We start from the raw sequence: 21140 nt of genomic DNA, 5'->3' as shown, positions 1-21140 counted from the left end.
ACATTTAATTACTCATGCTCTGCTCCATTTGGAGATGAGTTCAGATTCAGATCAAGATGCAGCACAACTGATACAATGTTTGCAGTGAGACAGATAGTTGAGAAAAAGCTAGAGATGAGGAAAGAGACTTGGAGAAAGCATATAACAAGGTCTCAAGAAAACTGACTAGGGCAGTCCTGCAAAAGTTCAAAGTCCTAGAAACATTGGGGTGCATCAGTACATCACTGATGTTCACATTAAAGATGGACTATATTAGCAAGCAGGTCAGAGGGGATAGATCACCAAAGCTGAAGTATGCAGATGTTGTGACATTACAAGCAGACTTTAAACAAGAACTTCAGCACATGACAAGGGAATGGAATCCATTCCACCGAATACAGGGAGAACATCTGAGAAGGCCAATCAGCTTAGTTTCTGCTCCTCCTTTCTCTCTTTCCACTTAAGAAAAAAAAATTCTAAACTTGTTTCCTGCTTTTCTTGTGGGTAGTCTAGTCTGGATACAGATTTGCTGTGTCCAGGACTATTTGTGGGCTTCTAAGCCCCCCAAGCCTTTCTGTGTTGGAGGGAAGCCTTCTAGCTTAATTTTGTTTCTTAGAACTAGCCAGTTTTTTTATTTCAGCACTCAAGTCTGTTTCTTTGAGCTCAGCACTTGTTCAGAACTTATTGTAAGCACTAAATAAGCTACAAATTACTACAGCACTCAACTTTCCTCACTGTCTAGAGGAAAACAGTTTCTAGTACTTAACAAATAAGCACCTATCCAGGCATGTCTAAGGGTCAGCTCCCGGTGTTTTCTCCTGTCTACCTGATGAATCTGGGCATCTTGGGGCAATGCAGCAATTGCCTCATGTACACAGACAACCCTCTCCTCCTACCAGCCAACACTACAACCTGTGAGAGATGCACGTATTTAGCCAAACTGGAAGCAAAGCTCTCTTCACCTAAGACTGGACTAGACAGTCAAGAGGAGAAGGTAAACACTTGCAGCACACCACACTCAGCACATAGTCCCTCAAAACCTACACCACCAAAACACACACATAGAAACACAAAACACACACCTACATTCGCGGAGGCTCTCGGTAAAAACTTGCCCAAGCAACAGGGACCTCCAAAGCAGAACACAAGCAACCTCCACCCCCAACACAACCCAAATGACACATAGTCCATAAACTCAGTGTGCCACTCAACCACAGCCCATAAGGCATAACAACGTACCCAACACTCTAGTCATAGGTGACTCTATAGTCAGGCACACTGATATTCCACTCACCAGGCTAAACAAGGAGAAAGTTACTGTTAGCGGCCTGTCGGGTGCCAGGATCTGCCACATAATGCATGCACTCAGGTCACTCCACAACAAGTACAAATATGACTCTGTCATTGTCCATGTTGGTGTGAATGACCTGAGATGTACCTCCCTGGACTACATGAAAATGGACATGGAGGAGCTGTCTGATCTTGTAGCCCAGGCCGGTATGACCCTAGCCCTGAGTAGCATCCTGCCATCATGCAGAATGATACCACAGTTCAAGGACAAAATGATTGACTTCAACAACTGGCTAAGCTTCTGGTGTCATTCTAAGGGGATCCAGTATCTGTCTGCCTGGGATGACATGATCGACAAACCACGATGCTTTTCCAGAGATGGCCTGCACCTGTCGCCCCTGGGATTTCGGATACTGGCTAAGGCTCTAGCCACCCCTATAGTGCCTTTTTTAGGCAAGGTTCAAATGACAAATTCACCACCGTAACAGGTACAGGCAAGAAAAATCTGAGGGTATTGCTACTCAATGCTAGAAGTCTAAACCTCAAAATGCACTCATTCAAGGCACTCTTTAAAATGGAGAACATTGACATCTGTGCAGTGACAGAGACCTGGTTCAAGGCTCTAGAGAGTACCCTCGCATTACCAGGCTATAATTCATGCCACACCTTTCAGCCACCTAACCTGGACTGAAACACTAAAGGCGGAGACATGTCCATATTCATTAAGGATATCCACACCTCCAGGCTAGTTGCTCAACATAATGCAACCAAGATTATCCAAGTGCAACTAACTTTGGGCAAGACTGCAATCCAAATTATAGCTTGCTACAGATCCCCCACCATGCCCCAGGATTCTCACTCCTCATTTCTTGATACACTGGAAGATATTAGGGTACAACCCAACACCCTAATAATGGGCGATTTCAACTACCCTACCATTAACTTGGAAAACTACTCATGTACCAACTCTTGTGCTCAACGTTTTCTGGAATTCATAAATTCCAATGCCTTGGATCAACTTATCCACACCCCCACCAAGGGCAGCAATATCCTAGACCTGGTTATTACCAACATGGGCAACCGGTGCTCCACACCAGAGGTCAATTCCTCGTTGGTCAGATCCGACCACAAGCTAATCACCCTAGACATCCACATCTCTCCCCCACCCCCATTAGGGAAACCACAGTAAAAAATTTCTCCAAAGCCAACTTCACGCTTCTTAAGACAGAAGTGGCAAACTTCACGACATCCATGCTGACGGACAATAGAGGTATGACTGCTGAATCCTACACAAATGCACTTTATAAGCACTTACACGAGTGCATGGATCGTGCAATCCCTAACAGAACCAAGATACTATTCTCCAAAAAAGGAAGCCAATCTGGTGGTCCCCTGCCATAAACAAACTCTACAACAGAAGAAAGAAACTGTTGCAAAAAAGAGTAAAATCCCATGATTGGAGAAACTCCCTGGTCAGCCTCAGTAAGAACCTGAGATCCCTCATAAAATCCTCCAAAGCTAGTTAAGTAAACAAAATCACCACTGACTCTAAAGACAACCACAAAGCATTCTAAAGCTATGTCAAAAATCTCAATGGCAACACTCAGATCTGCTCTGAGTTACAGCACAATGGCACTAAATATACAGAACCAACTGATATTGCCAACATCCTGGCAGATAGGTTCAGTACTAACTTTACCCCCCTATCATCCCCTAAAGGGCCCATCTCTATATCAGAAGAATGCAAAGTTCCTGTAATCACGGCTGCACAGGTAAAAAACACACTATCCAAAGCCAAGAACACAGCATCCATGGGACCTGACAACATCCCAGGCTGTGTTCTACATGAACTACAGAACGAACTGGCACCCCACCTAAGTACCATGTTCAATCATAGCCTCACCTCAGGCTATGTGCCCAGTGAATCGCGCACAGTGATGGTTATTCCACTCCACAAAGGGGGAGCCACCACAGACCCCAGAAACTAACGCCCCATTAGCCTAATGAGCCTGGTCTGTAAGGCTATGGAACGTATCATCATGGAACTTATAAACAATGGCATTGGTAATCTCCAAACTCAGGACCCCACCCAGTTCGGGTTTGTAAAAGGCAGATCATGTCTCCTAAACCTGATAGACTTCTTTGAAGCAGTCACCAAAGCCTTAGATGAGGGTAAGGTGGTTCACACAGCTTATCTAGATCTCGCCAAGGCTTCTGACACCATCTCCCACTCTGGAATTATAGATAAACTCACTAAACTAGGTATAAATCCTTATGTCACATGATGGGTTGCCATCTGGCTCACTGACAGTACCCACACTGTGAAAGCAGCAGACTCCAAATCCAACTTCAGACCAGTGACAAGTGGAGTACCACAGGGTTCAGTCCTGGGTCCTCTCCTGTTTGGTATCTACTTCTCTGAAGTACAGGCTAACACAGAAGGTCTTTGGCTAATGAAGTTTGCAGATGACTGCAAACTAGGAGCCATAATCAAAACTCCAAAAGATGTGGACATCCTACAAAAGGGCCTCAATGAGACAGATGCCTGGTGTCAAAGCCATGGCCTCAAGCTCAATGCCAAAAAGTGCATTGTCATCCCTTTTGGTAAAAACTCTGTATCCATGAACTACCACATAGGTGGTAGTCTACTTAACACCGAAAGTGTGATAAGTGACCTTGGGACACAGGTGGACAGTAGTCTCTCCTTTGATAATCACATCGCCACAGTAGTTAGGAAATCTTTCTACGTGGCACACCTCATCACAAAAGGTTTCTCATCCAGGAAAAAAGAGGTCATTGTTCCCCTCTACTCATCACTCATTAGACCCATTATAGAGTACAATGCCCCCTTTTGGTAAGTACCTCACAAGACATCTACAACAACTGGAAAGGCCACAGAAATACCTCACAAAGCGGATTACCGGCCTCAAACAGATGCCCTACCCATACCGTCTCAAAAAACTGCAGCTTTACTCCGTCGCATATCGCCTACTCAGAGGAGATCTCTACCTAACACACAAAGCTATGTCAAACCCATAGCTTTTAGACATGCTCCACTTAAAGAAATCCCAATCCCTACGAAATACATGCTCTAGGGACCTAAACCTTGTCACCACAATAAACAGAACATGCTGGAGGGATAGATTCCTGTCCCAGAGACTTCCCATACTCTGGAACAAACTACATATCTATATCAAACAAAGTTCCACATTAGCACTCTTCAAGAAAAATCTTGATGATTGGATGGGAGATAGGAAATTCACCCCGGGGATCACTTCTGTGGCTCTGCTCAACAGTGGCACAGGAAAATAATTTTCTTGGGTGGCGAAAGCCAGGGTACCTTTTGGCTAGGCTTATATAGGCTCTAGGGTCAATAACCTAGTACCTACCTATGAACCTATGAAAACTGAAAGCACACTGGATGAAACTGAGTACGGGCAAGAAAGTTGTCATGGCAGTAAATGTGGGAGATCAGAAGAAGGTGAATACTGAGATAGAAGGGAAAATATCAGAAACAGGTTAGAAGCTTCAAGTGTCTAGTATAGACTGTTGAGGAGAAGTTTAAATGAGGAGACTGAAGCTAGAATCAGAGATTCTGCAGCCATATAGTGTGTGACAGAAGAATGCCTAAGAAACTGAAAGGTTGCACAAAACAGTGGTGTGACCGGTAGCTCTGTAAGGCACGGAAAGCTGTCCAGTGAAGGCAGCTCAATTAACAAAGCCAGAGGCGATGGAGCTGAAGTGCCTGAGATGGGTGTTAGGATGCACACTGTAGGACAGACTAACACATGATGATATCAGAGCAGAAGATCAAGTAGCTTCAGTTGAAGAGAAGGTCAAATTATGGTGCTTCCAGTACATATGTAGGAAAGCAGAAGACAAAATGAAGACGTCCAGCCAAGAGATGGAAGGACTGTGAGAGAAGGCCTGCAACAGTCAGACTTGACTATCAAATAAGGTAGGAGAGTGGCACTGACTCGACAGAAAAGGAGGCAGCTGATACAACACCCCAACTCCATGCAGACAAAAATGAGAAAAAGAAGGTCAGTGATTGACTCTAACAATTGGCTGACTTTCTGGTATTATTCTAAGAGCATCTAATATTTGTCAGCTTGAGGGGACATGGTTAACAGGCCACATTGCTTAGCCAAAGCTGGTCTGCACCTGTCCTCTCTAGGCTTTTAAATACTAGCTAAAACTATCTATCCCCATACTGCCATTTTTAGGTAATGCCAAATTGACAAACCTACCAACATAGCAAAATCAACTCAACTAAACCTAAAGGTGTTACTGTTCAAGGATCCTAAATAAGAAACTACACTCCCTCCAAGTCCTCCTCACACTTGAAAACAAACATCTGTGCGGTTACCAAGACATGGTTTAAAGCAGTAGAGAGTACCCCAGCAGTCAAGGTTTCACTGCCTTCCACACTTTTAGACCAGTAGCTGCACAGACAAGGGCTAAAAGTGGAAGTGTTTTGATATACATCAACAAGATGATGTGCTGGAGTTCCTCCATGTGTAGATCACCACAGACAAAATCCCACACCATATCCTAGCCAGCTGTCACCATCCATGCCCAAGAAGCCGTCATAAATACTTGTTCCTACACTTACCATCCAACATAATACCGTACACATGGGAGACTTAAATTACCCCTGTGTACCTCTCTAGAATCCTACACACCCTCAAATCTACAGGCACAGAGATTGCTGGACTTTGTAAATGCAAATGTTCTTGAACAAATAGTGAATACTCCCACTAATGGCTCCAACATATTGGACCATGTACTCACAAACATGGGAGAATGCTGCATCCCCCCCAGTTTCTAGTCCTCTCTGGTAAGATATGACCATAAAACTGTCTCCTTATCAAAATCAACTCTGTATCTGCAATAAAACCAGTAGCGGTTAGGAACTATTCCAAGGCAAACTACCTTTTATTAAGTGGCAGTTTGTCAAAACTCAATGCCCCTCCAAACCCTGCTGTCTTGCCAACAAAAAAAGCTGTGCAAGATGCACAAAATGCAAATTAAACCACACCCTTGGTATTACAGTTATAATTCCCCTAATAGGTGCCGGAAGCTGTTGAAGACTGGGAGGGGGTGGAGGGTGAGAGGGGCACTTAGTGATCTAAAAAGGGCAATTTTTTATAACTATTTACTACAACATAGGTTCACTTGGAGGACATTTTAAGCTTAGCTAATTCCCTTTTGGTGCTTGAATTAACATTTTCTGAGTGGCCTTACCTATCCCATGGCTGATAATTGTATATTAGCCCCAGTGAGAATAACTGTGATCATACCATAGATAATTTGAGGGGACCCATGTAAGGGATGCAGCAATTAGGAACTGCCTCTAGCCATTAGTGGCATGAGGGGTAATGCTGGAGTACACTTTCTATTACCCATCCTTAGATCCAAATTGCATTTAAATATGGATGAATGAGCTTTGTTTTATTTTTATGGCTAGTCTGTTCTTGAACAGTGGTGGCCTCTGTGATATATAACCATCTCTCCACAACATTCAGTTTAGATATCTGGACTGAGTATTTCTGATGCCATTTGACTTGCTGATGTTCAGTAGGTCCATCTGTATTATGTCAGAGGATGCCTTGTATGCCAGACACATCATGTCTAAGCACTCTGTAGGATACTGAGTATAGTGATAAATCTTTGAGGTGGTCTTTGCAAGACCTATTGTTTAGGACTTGTATCCTTTTAGTAAAGTATCTCTGTGGGTATTCCAATTGTTGCATGGGTCTGGACAGATACATGTCAAAGTAGGCATTATACAAAATGATTGACCTAATGAGAGCTTTGTAAAGGGGGACAGCAACATCTCTAGATCTAGTCTAGTCACAACCAATTTGTTTATAAGCTGTGCAATATAGAAAGGCTTTCTTATAACACTGGGCACATGTTGGTCAAAAGTTAGGTCACTGTACACACAAGTTCCCAAATGCTAAACGATTGGGTCAGTTCTCAGGGGGCATTGTCATGATTTTGACACCAGTTAATTTTTGGGACAAACCTTCCTGCATGATGGTTAAGTCATTTGGGGATTGAATAACTGCTCCTAGCTTGCAGTCATCTCAAACTTAGCTGGCCAATGTCCTTTGGTATTTCCTTTTACTTTTGAGATGTATATGCTAAACAGAAAAAGTCTCAGCACCAATCCCTGGAGCATTCCATTGGTGACTTGTCTCTTCCCCTACTTTGATCTCCTGCATCCTGTGAGCAAGTTGGCAATCCAGCCAGTGATGCAAGTGTTTGATCCTACATTATTCATCTTTTGTACTACACCTGAGAAGGGGATTGTGTCAAAAGGCATGGCCAGGTCAAGGTAATGCGGTTTGAACTGTTTTACCTTCATCCACTGCTTTGGTAACAAGAGTAAAGCTTAACATTTGCCACACTTTCATCTGGGCTGTTTTCAAACACATTTTTAGGGCCATGCATACATGTATGCATTCTTTGTTTCACCTTCCTGATTGTATAAAATTATATTCCTTGTATAACACAGCAACAGTTGTTAGAATGTGTCTTAAATTTGTAGTTTTGAACAGTCTTCTAGTAAGCAATGAACAAAATATATGAACCAATAATGACAAAACTACCCATTTCAGAAAATTTCAACCATAAAAGGCCACTGAAATTTCTGCCATTACAATCCAACAATATCAGTAAATATGCAAAATCTCTGCAGAAGTTTTTGTTTTGTGTCTTTCGGCTTTTCCCGGTTAGAGGTCACCACAGTGGAACTCTGGTCCGCTAATGATTGGCAGTTGACCTTTACGTACCGGCTTGCCAGGCCTGACGCACAACCTTCAACGAAGGTACGCCCATTCACGCATGTCTCCACGCAGAAGACGCTCTAGCTGAGAATCGAACCAGACAGCGTCTCTGCAGAAGTAAGTCATCTAAATAATTTCACATTAAAGGGATCTCTAACCAATGAAGAGGTTGCTGTTAGGAAACAACTTTATATTTCATAGTTTCATCTACAAATAAAGTGGCTGTTGCCCTTGAAGAATAAATTGCCTATGTTACATTAAAAATTGATAAGCTAGTAATATTGCAATAGGGAATGGATGGCAAACTGATAACAGGTTCATAGTTACTAGGTAACTCCTCCAAAGGAGGATATTCACAGGACTGCAGCATCCAAGTACAACACAGTACAGTACCAGCGATCCATCTGCATACTGTGGGAGTAGAACCCCTAGCCTTCTGCATCAAAAGTAAGGCTACTACCTCTTGTGCTACTAACAATGCAAGCAGACGTGGAATAAGCAGCACTAAACTTCTCTTCCCTTGAAATTCTCAGCTCCTTGCAAATTTTTTTATTTATTTAATATTTGTTTACCAGGAAAGTCCAACTTGGAACAAAAGCCAATTTTCAGCAGAGGCCCAGGGAGAAATGCTCCAGATGCATGTCTTTGTAATGTGGAAGGAAACCCACACAAACACAGGGAGGACATACAGACTCCACACAGAAGGCACCCCAGCCAATAATCAAACTGGATAACCTCTTGCAGTGAGGCAACAACACTACCACTGCACCACCCACTTGACCCAACTAAATCTCTCAATTTCACAGCAGAAGAAATCTGGAAAAAGCCAACATTTATTGGGGGGGGGGGATAGGCCCAAAACCAGGGACACATTTTAAATATTACTTGCATAATCTTAGAAAATTGCTAAAATAGTGTTTTGTTTTATTATGTGTTTCCAAAAATGAAAGGAGGACTGAAACTTAAACGGCTATAATTATTTAGTGAATTCCCTTCTCACTGATTTGCCCTAAAACCACAAATTTTAAGAGGAACAGACCAAAAGTATGAGCCAAATGTTCTGTGAAAATTTAGACAGTTGAGAGCCATGGACTCAACTCCCTGAATCACAAATGGTGGTGTGGGTAGAGAATGCAGGCTGTTGTAGCTAAGAAACAGGGTTTGAGCCTGAGTTATTCTAACTGCCAGTTATAAATAACTGGGGGATTACACACACACACACACACACACACACACACACCTAAAACAGAGCCTGCCTTCATAACTCACACACACACACACACACACACACACACACACACACACACACACCAAAAACCAAGCCTGCCTTCATAACACACACATAAACACCTAAAACGGAGCCTGGCTTCATAACATACACACACACACACTTAAAACAGAGCCTACCTTCATAACACACACTGACACCTAAAACGGAGCCTGCCTTCATAACACACACACACCTAAAACGGAGCCTGCCTTCATAACACACACACACACACACACACACACACACACCTATAATGGAGCATGCCTTTATAACACACACACACACACACATACGCACACACACCTAAAACACAGCCTGCCTTCATAACTAAAAGAGCTTCATAACTAAAACGTACCTGTCTTCATAACTAAAAGATCTTCATAACTAAAATGGAGCCTGCCTTCATAACTAAAAGAGCTTCATAACTAAAACAGATCCTGCCTTCATAACTAAAATGGAGCCTGCCTTCATAACTAAAAGGGCTTCATAACTAAAAGAGCTTTAAACGGAGCTTGCCTTTATAACTAAAAGAGTTTCATAACTAAAACGGTGCCTGCCTTTATAACTAAGTAAAACAGAGCACTTCTTACCGTGGGTGACTCTGGCAGCAGGCTTAGGAGCAATGATGTTTTCCGTGCACTTTTGTTTTAAATTCACGTTAGCATGCGACACATGCATGAGTCCTCTAACTCCATGGTCTTGCAGCTGTAAAAAGTGTGGGGGGGGTGCTCCCTCCTCCTCGCTCTATGGTTGGTTCCGGCGCCTACGCCCTTCACAAAAATAAGCTTGGAGTAACCTGGGACCACCAAATGACTGCCCTGCAGTATAAATCTACACTACTTACAGGCACTGCAGCACTTCATGCAGGCAGGCAAGACATATGGGGCCATTATAAATATGGATATATCATCACACTTATGAGATCAAGAAGGCTATGGAGGTTAACGTCCTGTATAAACATTCTACCCAATGTCATGATTTCAAAAAAGTCTGGCTTCAATATTTTGGAGCAAACTGTCCCTTCTGATAGGGGGAGATTGAGAACTGGTTCTTGAACAGAGGGAACTCTATTGGCAATTGTTACTTAATGCTTGTAAGCCCCCTGGTATTAATGAATTAGTTTCAATTAAGACAGTTCTTAAAATGAAATCTTCCAAAATATAAAATGTAGTTATTAATGTGTGAGTCTTAATATATCATGTTTAACAGGATATTATATTTATGATTTTTAACAGGATTTTAATTGTATTGGATAAGTTTATTAACTGTAGTAAATTATTGAATTGTACATTTTAACTCAGTAAGTTTTAAATATGATTGCTGCTATCTGATCAACATTTTTATATTGTTTATTGTATTTTTTTCTCATTCATGACATTTTAAATAGTGCACCAGAAAAAGATAACTATCTCTTTAAATGCAATAAGGTGCAGTGTCTTTAAGGTTTTTTAAATAAATGGAACAGCTGCTACTTTGTTTCTGATGAAGTTCCTGTTTGAAAGGAATGAATGCACTTAAACTTGGAAATTAAACTTTTGTGTATAGTCCTAAGTGGCATCTGGCACAGTGCTTTTTTATTTTGGCTCTTTATGCTGTATGTTTTTTTTGTATTTTCTGTTTAGATCTAGCTAAAGGAATTCATACAAATATCCCACATGGACATTGTCAACAAACTGAATGAACCAACTAGGCATAAATCCCTTTGAATAGCTATTTGGCTCACAGATAGCACCTGAGAGGTTAGGATCAGTGAAGCCTCCTCTACAAAGAGTCCAGTCACCAGTGGAGTCCCTCGGGGCTCTGTACTTGCTCTGCCCATCTTTGGAATATACTTCTCAGAGGTCAAAGCCAATGTCAAAGGCCTCTAACTGGCCAAGTTTGCAGACAATTTCAAACTGGAAGCAGTCGCTGAATCCTCTCAAGATGAGAAGACCCTTCAGGAAAGTCTAACACAAACACTTGGAGCCAAAGCCATGGCTTAAATCTTAACACAAAGAAATGCATAAGTACCTCTTGGAAAGTCAGCCATCCCAGGTAACTAGATCATCAATAAAACATCCCTAAAAGTTGATTCACTAATCAGGGATTTGGGAACTCATGTAGACAGTTACCTAGCTTTAAACCAACAAGAAAATCTTTCTACATGATTAACTTCTAAGTAAAGGCATGTCATTTAGGTACAGGCAGGTCACTGTACCACTGTACTCAACCCTCGTCAGACCCACCACAGAGTATAATGACCCCCTTCAGTATGTACCTGACCCGACACATGCAGCAAATGGAATGTCCACAACAGTTCCTTACAAAAAGAATACAGGGAATAAACACAATATCCTACGCTGATCACCTCAATGCCCTTATCTCTACTCAGTATCATACAGACTTCTAAAAGGTGGTCTTTGCCTGGTGTACAAGGCATCACTTGACCCTGTTTTGATAAACCTTTTGCATATCGAGAAAACAAACAGCCTCAGAACTACTAGAGACCTCAGTTTTGCTTGTGACATAAACAGGACATGTTAGAGAAACAGATATATTTCTCAGAGAATTCCCCATTCTCCGGAACAGGCTCCCCATCCATGTGAAACAGATTTCCTGCCCAACCCTATTTAATCACAACTTAGACCACTTGATGGGTAATCAGAAATTCATCTCTGGTGTGCTGCCTATGTTTCTGATGGACAGAGGCAGTCAGTGAATCTCCCCCAACATAAATTAAATTTGTGGGTCACATTTTGGTTGCATAGCTAGGCTTATAAAGGCCCTGCTGTTCATTAGCCTAGTTTATATCCATGGACCTATAAAAGCCTATGAGGATGAGGATGTATTTCAGTTAAATATTAGTTTGGTTCCTCTAAAGGTTAGGGCATTCCTTCACTCTAACACTTATAAAACAGGGTAAATGCATATCAGAGTAGAGCTAGCTATTCCACTTTTGAAAAAAGCCAGTTATATTACTAAAACTATTCTGATGTTGTACGTCTCCACTTCAGATGATCTTGCCCCTACTGAAGGCAGTGAAATGATTACTGTGCATTTTGAATTAGCTGTGGTTTTCAGAACTAACTTACTGTGCCTGCAGTTTACTGTGCAAACTCCTGCTGTATTTTGTGTAATCATTGGACCCATTTCTTCTACAGATGTTTCAGCAGTAAATACTAATCATGTTCAAAACAAACTAATGTCTAATGCTGTATATCCTAGAGAAAATGCTGGGATGTCAAATCCCTGCGTTACACTTGTGCTCCTAAAAGAAGTGCTGCACAGTTCTTGGTGTAGGTGTGATTATGTCCAAAAAACGCTCAGCTCCATTATTCGTGTTTAACTTTTTTTTGCACTCTTAAGCTCTGCACAGTATGTGAATGAAATATTTGTTCTGGGCACTTGGCACTTTTTCCCCCATCTTAGGCCTGTTAAGCGAATGTGAACAATTAATGTTGTGTTTCTTTTCAGATTCTTTAACACAGATAGCTTGCAAAGATTGAATGTATCACTTACACTGAGGCTCCTAGTCTGTGCCCAACTCTATTACAAGCATAACTTTTTTCTGGCCTAACTCTACCCTGAGATGCTGTGTGCTGTTTACCTCTATATCTGTAAGAGAGTTTTGCTTTGTTGCAATCCCTGCTTTTGGGAACATGCCCTGCACTGTGATTTTATTTCAGTTACTTACACACTACTGTCAAGTGTTTAACTTGCAAATCTTGCACAACGTCGTTACTTCCATTGCCAAAGCAGTACTTAAGGCATTTTCAAATGTTGAGTTACTTTCTGATGAAACAACTTAACTGCCAACATACTACTCTATTCATTTATTTTTATTCATTTGATAAATACATACACCCACCCACTAGACACAAGTTTTCTTTTAAGGCGCATCCTTGAAGAAATGTCTGCTCTACTGATGCATTCAAAATTACATGGTCTGTGGGTGAAGCGTGACATAACCAAACCTACAGCAGGTACAAGTACGACTCAGTCATTGTCCACGCTGGTGTCAACGACCTGAGACGTACCTCCTTGGACTACATGAAAAGAGACATTGAGGAGCTCTCTGATTATGTAGCCCAGGCAGGTATGACCCTGACCTTGAGCAGTATCCTACCTTCACCTAGAATGATGCCACAATACAGTGATAAGATGATCAGCTTTAATAATTGGCTTAAATTCTGGTGTCATTCAAAGGGGATCCAATGTCTGTCTGCCTGGGATGACACGCTGGACAAGCCACGCTGCTTCGCAAGAGACGCTTGCACCTGTCACCCCTAGGCTTCCGGATATTGGCAAAGGCTCTTGCCACCCCCATAGTGCCTTTTTTAGGCAAGGCTCAAATTCTAAACCTACCACCCTAGAACACAAAAAAGGAAAAAAACTAAGGGTAATGCTGCTCAATGCCAGAAGTCTCAATCTCAAGATGCACGCACTCGAGGCCCTTCTCAGTATGGAGAACATCGATGTCTGTGCTGTGACAGAAACCTGGTTCAAGGCTCCTGAGAGCACCCCAGCACTATCAGGTTTCACCTCATATCATGCGTTCTGGCCCCAAAATCCGGACAACACCAAGAAAGGAGGGTGTGTCCATATTCATAAAGGACACCCACACCTCAAGGTTGGTGGCAACGCACGATGCATCGGAGACCATCCAGGTGCAATTAACCATAGGCAAGACTGCTCTGCAATTTGTAGCATGTTACAGGCCACCCTCTCAAACTCAGGAACCTCACATGGCCGTCCTGAAAACATTGGAGGGGATAAATGTATCTCCAAACACCATCATACTAGGTGACTTCAACTACCCTAATATAGACTGGGAACACTACTCAAGCCCAAACACTCTAGCCCAAAGGTTCCTGGAGTTCATAAACTCAAATGCCATGGAACAACTAGTCACCATCCCCACAAGAGGAGAAAACATACTTGATCTCATCATCACGAACATGGGATCACAATGTTCAACACCAGAAGTATACCCTTCACTGGTGAGATCAGATCATAAACTAATCTCGCTGGAGGTCCTCATCCCGCCCCCACCTGAAATAAAAAAGACCACAGTGAAAAACTTCTCAAAAACCGACTTCACACTTCTAAAAACTAGTGTGGTCTCCTTTAAGGCCCCTGAGCCAGTGGTAAACATTACTTAAACCGCTGAATCACTTACAAATGCCTTCTACCAGCACCTACAGGACTGCATGAATCAGGCAATCCCAACAAAACTAAGACTCTTTTTACCAAAGGCAAGCGTCCAGTCTGGTGGACCCCAGCCATAAACAAGCTCTACAACAAAAGGAGGAAGCTACTACAAGATAGAGCAAAATCCTTGAAAGGTAAGACACCTTTGATCATTATAAGTAAAAAGCTAAGAGCTCTCATAAAATCATCCAAGGCAAATTTTGAGAGAAAAATCGCCAAGGACTCAAAAGACAATCATAAGGCCTTCTTTAGCTATGTTAGAAACCTAGGAGGAAACTCCCAGATATGCTCAGAATTAGTTCAAAATGATGTGAAGATTACTGAACCTACACACATTGCCAACATACTGGCTGACAGGTTCAGTGCAAACTTCTCCCCCCACCTCCCCTCCAAAAGGAGAGATATCTATACCAGAGGATTGTAGCCCCCAAACATCTCCAACGCCCAGGTGAGAACTGCTCTCTCCAAGGCAAAAAACACAGCATCCATGGGACCGGATGGTGTCTCCGGCTGTGTGCTCCACGAACTCAATGAGGAATTAAACCCGCAGTTAGGACAGCTGTTTAATCTTAGCCTCACCTCAGGATACGTACCCAAGGAGTGGTGCAAGGCGACTGTGGTCCCACTTCACAAGGGCGGTGCCTCCACCGACCCTGGAAATTACCGTCCCATTAGCTTGACAAGCCTTATCTGCAAAGCCATGGAGAGGATCATAATGGAACTCATAAATAAAGACATAGGGAACTTGCAGACTTTGGATCCAACCCAATTTGGCTTTGTCAAAGGCAGATCATGCCTTTTAAACTTGGTTGACTTTTTCGAGACAGTCACCAAGGCCATTGATGAGGGAAAGGCAGTCCATACAGCCTACCTCGACCTGGCAAAGGCCTTCGACACAATACCCCACTCAGGTATCATCGAAAAACTCATCAGCTTGAATGTAAACCCATACATCACAAGATGGGTTGCAAACTGGCTAAGTGACAGAACCCACAGGGTCAGAGTTGCTGGAGCCATGTCAGACTCAAAGCCTGTCACAAGTGGTGTCCCACAGGGCTCAGTCCTGGGTCCACTCTTGTTCGGCATCTACTTTTCTGGGGTACAAGCAAACACAGGAGGGTTATGGCTGACAAAGTTTGCAGATGACTGCAAACTGGGCGCCATAGTCGAAAACACATCTGACACAGATATCCTTCAGAAGGGCCTCACAGAAACGGATAACTGGTGCCAGAGCCATGGCCTAAAGTTAAACTCCAAGAAATGCATAGTCATACCCTTCGGGAAAAACAAGGTTACCCCTAGCTACCATATAGGTGGCAATCCACTGAGCACAGAAGAAGTCATCAGGGATCTGGGGACCCAGGTTGACAGTAGCCTTTCGTTTGACACTCATGTTGCTAAAGTAGTTAGGAAAACCTTCTACATTGCCCACCTGATCATGAAGGGATTCACATCTAGATCAAGGGAGGTCATCGTCCCCCTGTACTCATCACTCATTAGACCTATGATTGAGTACAATGCCCCATTCTGAATGTATCTGACCCGACACCTGCAGCAGCTGGAAAGGCCCCAAAAGTTCCTCACCAAAAGGATAAAGGGTCTCAAAAATATGTCTTATGTTGCCCAACTGAAAGAACTCCAGCTCTATTCAGTCTCATACCGCTTGCTCAGAGGTGACCTGTGCCTGACATATAAGGCCATGTCAAACCCAGATTTGATGAATATGCTTCACCTCAAAAAATCTAGATCCCTCAGAACCACAAGGGCGGGAGACTTAAACCTTGACACGGTTATTAATAGAATGTGCTGGAGGGACAGATTCATCACCCAGAGACTCCCTATGCTGTGGAACAAAATCCCGGTACATGTGAGGCAGAGCACCTCGCTGGCCTTGTTCAAGAGGAATCGTGACCAATGGATGGGAGATCGCAGATTTACCCCAGGGATTACTTCAGTGTCACTGCTTGACAGAGGCAAAGCAAAATAATAGGCATAGTTTTATTCAAACTAAAGGGGTGGCGAAAGCCACATAACTATGGGCTAGGCTTATAAATGCCCTTGGGCAGATAGCCTAGTATGAACCTATGAACCTATGAACCTAGGGCTACATGCTGGAGCTCATTCATAGTGCGTAGGCTTTTAATTTAAAATGTTATGGTATTATAAGCTTTAAGCCCTATGAGGAAGATTTAAGGAAGCTTGTATCCTAAGGCTTTGGGCCTAAACCTAACTTCTTTTGGTTGTAAATACAGTCAGAGAACTGGATAAAATATAATGAGCCATCTCAGTTAAACAGCCTTTATATCAGCGTTTGCTTAAATGTTAAAGTGTTCTGTCACTTTTAAGTGTTGCGATGTAATTCTGCACCAAATCTTACCAAAATTATATGGTTGGTTTCTTGATAAAAAGCTCTGTTCACTTTTTATTACAAACAGCTCCACATACATTTAATCTATCCCTCACTCATGTCACTTGAGAGATAGTGCAGGGAGCATCCATAGAATTTAACGGACAGGTACCCACTCATATACTGTAGTGCATCCATTAAATTCTATGGACACAGCTGCACTCCCTCCATACACTGACATCAGTAAGGGTAAAGTTCAATGAGCTCTTTGATGATGTCACACAGAACTTTCCTATTTTGTGAAGTTTCTAATTTTAGACTTCACACTCTAAAACAAGCACCAATGGAATGGAAAAGAAAGGACAGTACTGGAGGCACCATGTGCCATGGTACATAAGGTAAGTATACAAGGGTGACCATAAGGAAAATGCAGGATGGCACAGGAGGCACTATCTGTGGTACATAAGTGTATGAGAGTGTGACCATTAGGAAATGCAGGACGGCACTGGAGGTACCACATGCCATGGTACATAAACTAAGTATACAAGGGTGACCATGAGGAAAATGCAGGATGGTACTGGAGGCACCATATGGGTGGCAATGAAGACACCATGTGCCATGGTACATAAGGCAAATATACAAGAGTAACCATAAGGAAAATGCAGGATAGCACTAGAAGTACCACATTCTGTGGTATGTAAGGCAAATAGGAAGCTATGACAGAACGCTTTAAGGAACTGGACAGAATTTTTGGTACCCAGCGTACTGCAGTTTGCACACATGATAGCAGGCAAGCCATAAGGCATTGTTAACTATTCTGGAACTATTAAGCAGCCCTCCCTAAAAGATGCTGTAATAAATAATATATAAATGCAAGTGTTGTAACTTATTGTAACAATACACATCCCTATTTACAAGTCTGCTGTAATATCTCCGAATACTTTCTGAAATCATAAAGTATTTTGTACAATATCTGCAAAATGAGGCATTACATTCAACAAGGAGGTAACAACAAACATACAAGTCAATGAATACGCAGACCTTCCTTGATGTGACTCTAAAAATATTTCAGAAACAATGTCAACCATTGTCATTAGCATTGCTGTTGTCTTTAAATCATTCTATTGATAGTTAACAAATCACTGTACTATGCAGAGATGCAAAGAAGCAAGTCATTGACTGTATAAAGGTATAAGATATTGTTCTTACCAAAATGTATCACAGAACATTTCTTGGTATTGAACTTTATATCATTATTATAGGACCATAACTAAAATTAGCTCACACAATTCTGCTAAACAAAAATATCAGTCCTCCTTGTAAATACTGTTCCAGTTTTGCAGTTATCTGTGAATTTCAACTCCTTAGATTTAAGAAGTACTTGTAACTGATGCCATAAATGCCTTGAACAGTAAGAGACACAGCATGGATCTCTGAGTACTGCCACATAAAATAAGTACGCAGGAAGAACCCTTGCAGTCCCACAGAGCTAATTTTTGAATTGTGCCATAACAAAAAAGTACTGCGATGAATATTAAGAACATTTATGTGGGGAATATTGTCAAAAGCCCTTGATAACTACAGATAGAATCCTTAAATGAAATGCCCAACTCCAATGTATTAACAGCATTACAACAGAATTGATTTGACAAAATTTCTAGGAAAGCATGTAGTAAGGGGGTGAAAACATCTAAAAAAGTAAATGGTGTACACAACAGAAGAACAACTTTGAGATGTTTTCATATGATGATATATACCCTAAAAGGTATATAATCAAATACAAGAGTTTCATCCTCACAAGTGTTGGTATCGCAATAGCGTGTTTACTACTTCGGAAGCAAAGCTAGCAGCTAGTGATTTTCTACATTAGGTATAAAATACTGGAGCAAGCCTGACTACATAGTTTTTTTAAAAGAACATGACAGGGATGCTGGATGGGCCCATGCTAGAACTTGTGATCTTAGTAAATGATTCCGAAATGAGCCTAGGACATTATATGGTGACTGAAGTACAAGAGCCAAGATGGTGTTTTACAGGATGAAAAATTTTTACTAAATATCTAAGGCACTGTTTCATTTCCATAGAGTTTGATCATTTTCCTTGATAGAAATGCTATTCTTATATCTCTTGGTAGTTTTCAGCAGCAGGAATAAACAAAAAGTTTTATTTTAATATCCCAGTAATATCCCAGCTGCTGCTGTATTGAAACAGTGAGTGGGAGGGAAGCAGGTAGAGATATTACAGTTATTTAGTTACGTACACTATTAGTTTTAAAGGGTCTTGGCTCTTCTATGAGAAGTCAAGTTGTCCTTAAGTGTATAATTTAGCAGACTGTCCATCTGAGCTACTTCAGTAGTTGCCAGCTCACCACCTTAAGGATTTCATCATGTGAATGTTTCATGGTAACTTCACATCTCTTCTTATTTGTTTTGTTTCTGGACTCTACATCCTGTCAGATGGAATGGAACAAAATAAATGTAGTACACCTATGAAATGACACAGCAATCAGTGCTAATGTATATGAATGTATTTGTCATACGAACCTGTATTTAAAATTCATTGACTTCTGCTTATGTTTGCATAAAAAAACAGCTGAAAGGCAACGTGCATTTAATGAAACATTACTTCACTTCCTGTGGCATCAGTTCAGTTCTTGGCGCTAACCACCAGATGATGCAGTGTTAAAGAAAGGAATGCTGTCATAATAAAACAGCCCAAGTGTGAGCGGGCAGTATTTGGAAACTTGCTAATCTATGTACTAATGCAAAAAGAAAGACTAACTCACAATATCAACTTATTTTTTCATGAATGATCGAACAAGATAATGTTGTTTGCTTTTAATGAATAATCTATCAGGCCATGTGCATAACTGTTAAAAGAAAAAAGTCAAGCTACATTAACACACAGCTTACTGTCCTTAGCTGTTTTTTTAATCCAGCTTGCATAGCTGGTTTCATCCCAAAAAACAGCTTCTCTAAAAAGAAAAGTATATCATAGTCCTGTTACTAAAAACACTGATGATATCATTGATAATTTAGTCACATTAAAAGCACCAGAAAGTCCAAATAAAATATCAAGCACAAAGTACTAAAGCAAGTGACGCAGATGGCCATATGAATACAATTATAAGAAATATGTCTGTGACCTTCACAACCAAACTCAACTTTGGGGTCCCAATATCCTTGATCTAGTCCTCACAAATATGGCCACTTCTTACACATCTCCATATGTATCATACTGCCTTGTTAAATCAGACCATTCCTTTATAACTGCTGATACTTCCCCTGTGAATGTCTCTGTGCTTAGAGAATTCTCAAAAGAAAACCTTCTTCAGTCAGTCGATGATCTAAATAAATTCCACTGTAATCCTCTCGCAATGGATACCGTTACAAAAGCCACTGACATCTCACCATCATTAACCCCCTCTTTTCCCATTTTCTACATGGGGTTGGGATGTTAACCTTCGCCATCTCTCTCAATTCAATGCCACTCTCCTGCCATCTTCGACAGTCATACCCAACTGTCACAGATGTTCTCTCACACAATCCATTCAGCTCTCTGCTGGATGCCCTAATTTCCCCTTTCCCTCTTCCCGTCTGTCCCAAATCTTCTTCACCAGATTGTCTTCTGCTCTTCTGTACATGTGCCTGAACCACTATCATTTTATTCTCTTTGACTATCTCTGCAACTGGAGCTACTTTGCCTTCTGCCCTGATGTCCTCATTTTTTTGTCTGTCGCACATTGGTCATCCTAACACCTGTCTCAGGTAATCTACCTTCATCACCTCTAGCTTATCTTACTTTCCTTCCTTCTACTTATGCAAAACATTATCTACCTTCCTTCCTTCTGCCCATGCAAAACATTAAGTCCCTCCTAATTAACACAGACTAGATATCACAATTAAACCTGAAACAAAGCTCCTAGCTGAAAAAAAGAATGACCCAATAACAACTGGACTGTAGCTTACAACAGCAGCCAAAGCAAATCTTTCTTGGTGGACAGTAATTTATTATTCTATCATTGTTTTCAGTAATCTTAAAAACATTACAATGGACAGCTGAAAATGCAAACCACATTTAATTTGAACTTCTAAAGCAGAACCCTATACACTGGTTCAGCACTTTCTAAGTGGCAGTACTGTATCTTTGTTTGCGAAGAAGACAAAGGAATGGACCCAATGTTGTCTGTAAGTCTTCAGAAGAACAAAATACAATATTTACAAATCACACAGGAAATAAGAATGTAATATAGTCAGCTATCTAGAAGAAA

The 21140-nt window shown here is 41.5% G+C and overlaps 1 protein-coding gene across 4 annotated transcripts in view; it reads right to left on the bottom strand.

Moving 5' to 3' along the window:
- SH3KBP1 (SH3 domain containing kinase binding protein 1) overlaps positions 1–21140 on the bottom strand; it is a 1961420-nt gene that overhangs the window by 1325966 nt on the left and 614314 nt on the right. The gene's annotated exons all lie outside the window — the stretch shown is intronic.

The sequence above is a fragment of the Protopterus annectens genome, chromosome 5.part0, assembly GCF_019279795.1.
Source record: "Protopterus annectens isolate FY-2018-M chromosome 5.part0, PAN1.0, whole genome shotgun sequence".
Lineage (NCBI taxonomy): Eukaryota > Metazoa > Chordata > Ceratodontiformes > Protopteridae > Protopterus > Protopterus annectens.
This window is presented reverse-complemented; position numbering and strand designations above follow the sequence as displayed.